A 2797-nucleotide genomic window follows, 5' to 3' on the forward strand; every position below is an offset into this window, starting at 1 on the left:
CTCTCACATGTGTTGTTACTTATTTTCGTATATGTCAATTTACATGCTTAACGTTCATATCATGGTATATCGATATCACTGAGAGTCGTTTTATTTTTCAACCAAAGATCATACCTAAAAGACCGATCGATCAATGACATCATTTAATAAAATCGAATTATAATACATGTTATTAATTGAGCGCAATACCTTTATAACCTGTTTATGCATTTCACACAATGTAATGAGTTAAATGCATGTTTGGATGTAGCTTATAGTTTCACACTATAAAGAAAATCAGTCTTCTACTACTACAAATATCCTTTAAGTCAAATTTGAATGCCTTCACATACATTGTCAAAATTTCCTGTGAACTATATGCACAAGCATATTCTTTCCATACTGGTATAGATTTCAACTGTAATTTTTGTCACTTTTTGACAATGGAATTATCAAATAAAATGTATGTGAAAATGAAAATTGATGTCAACATACTGACAGATATTTGGTATTTTAATAGCATTATATCAACTTCGTTGAAAATTAAAATTGCATCCCATCTAGTGCCAACAACGTAACAAGATCGATAACACTTAAACTGTATTGTGAATGTCAATTAAAATTAAGTTTGGAAGTCAATAAGAGGATTGTGAACATATAGCAAAATGTGTGTTTGGCCACACCACCATTTGGTTGTGCATGTCTATCTTTATCAAGATAAACAGATTCAAATAGTTTAAGACTTATGCATATTCAGCTAATAAAACAATGAAGTAATGATACCAACAAATTACGCATGCGTCAAAATAACAAAGAATAAAAACATAGAAAATGTGAAAGTAAACAATACAATTGAATGTGTAAGCATTTTTGTGCAAACATGTGGATTTTCGTGACAATGTAGGATGTAAGAGAAGGCTCATTATGTCTTAACAAACCCAAGTGAATGTTTAATATCCGTAATTGAAATGTGTTTATGCAGTTTGATATTTTATACACAATTTCAATGTTGGGAAAAATATATCCTCTTATAAAACTGTATATTATCCATTCCAAGTTTAAATGCTTTCATACAGAAATAAGCTAGGCGTATCAATATAGATTTTCTGGTCTCATTCAATAATTGTTAAAAAAAATTACATACTTGGTTTTCTTCTGTAGACATCGGATACAAGTGAATTTCTATAATCATTATGTAAAAATAGATTTTATTTTAATTTTAAGAAAGGCTAGAAGTAGTTTTAAACTTAAAGTGCATTAGGCCTATTTTTAAATTATGACTTCGCATGAGTGCGGTATCGTATTACGGCATAACTGCAAAATCGTATGCTTACCGACGCATGTTGGTCATCTGAAGCGGATATTTCTGGACATTTGTTTTAAAGTTATCAATCTCGACTTTTGTTTAATCATAATAGAAAGTTCAGATCAAATCTATCTTAGAGAAATTAACAATTTTAGGCGATTGTTTGCGATGTGTTAAAATTTCAATTAAATACAAACTTACTATCACGAAGAAGTTTCACAATTTTTAAATGTTGATAATGAGAAACGTTTTAATTCATACAGGCTTACGTCATGGACAACGTATTATTATTGGTATAGTTCATGAACATGCTGCAGCATAATTGCAAGATAGTAATGAAATAAATAATAAACAACAACATAAATAACACACACACCATTATCACCATAGCATCTACATATTGTTACACTGAGTAGCCAAGACATTTAATTTTACTCAGTTGTAACGTAAATGTGTGTGTCCCACGCTTTGTGCCCAATTGCGGTAAAAATAAAATAAAAAGGTAATTGGTAACCATTTAATACCAAACGTGTGACGATGAAAACCAATCAGCATGTATTGATTAATATCAGTGCATTATTTTCTTTAGACAAGAATTATTTATGAAATTAAAACGTATTCGTTTTTACTAAAAAATATTATTAATAAGCCCAGGTATTGTATATTTTAAAGAAATGTATCGAACGACTAACGTAATTTAATATTACGATAATAATTCAATAATAATACAAGTGTTTCTTGATCCGTCGGTAAGCAATTAAAAAAAACAACGTACAATTACAACAACCATCACTTATTTAAATACGGTACTATTCAATGATTACAATATTGTATCATTATAATAACAATAGTTATGATCTTATTGATTCTGAGCTCCATGATGTACATTTTTAATTGATCATATATTAAGTAAGGGGCTGTGATATAAAAACAATCTCATCATCAAATAGTATAATATTTATTCTATAGATTAAAAATCGCACTAAAAACGATCTGTTACATTGTACCGCCCTCCGACTAAAAATAACACAAATCCGCGATACTACAAATACTGTATCGGTGATAATTTATTATATTTGTAGCGTCGACATCGCAACACCGATGGTATAATACAAACAGAAGAAGAAACAATAAGTCATAATTATCAATAATTCATGATTATTTTATCTCAGACACTTATTGTAGAGTACCAAACATTACCAACGTGCACTTATTTTTTTAAGATGACACATATATCTTCATGATTCACGATAGCATAAGGCATTTAACACCAGTAATAAAATGCCACGGGTAGTTTATGATTGTTCTTCCTCACTAAGCAGTCTCATGTGGCTTTCATGGAGGTGTGACGTAACTGCGTGTGTCAGACCGCTGCAGTGCGTTTATCGAATTTGATAACTGGCGTCCGATTTGGCTAAAGAATTTCCCGCCTAATTAGTCTTGCGAACAACTAAGGTTAAAAGCAATTTTTGCAAGTCCGTTTTATCATGACCCGACACCTGATCACTGCCT

This window comes from Dreissena polymorpha, chromosome 8 (assembly GCF_020536995.1).
Source record: "Dreissena polymorpha isolate Duluth1 chromosome 8, UMN_Dpol_1.0, whole genome shotgun sequence".
NCBI classification, from domain to species: Eukaryota; Metazoa; Mollusca; class Bivalvia; order Myida; family Dreissenidae; genus Dreissena; species Dreissena polymorpha.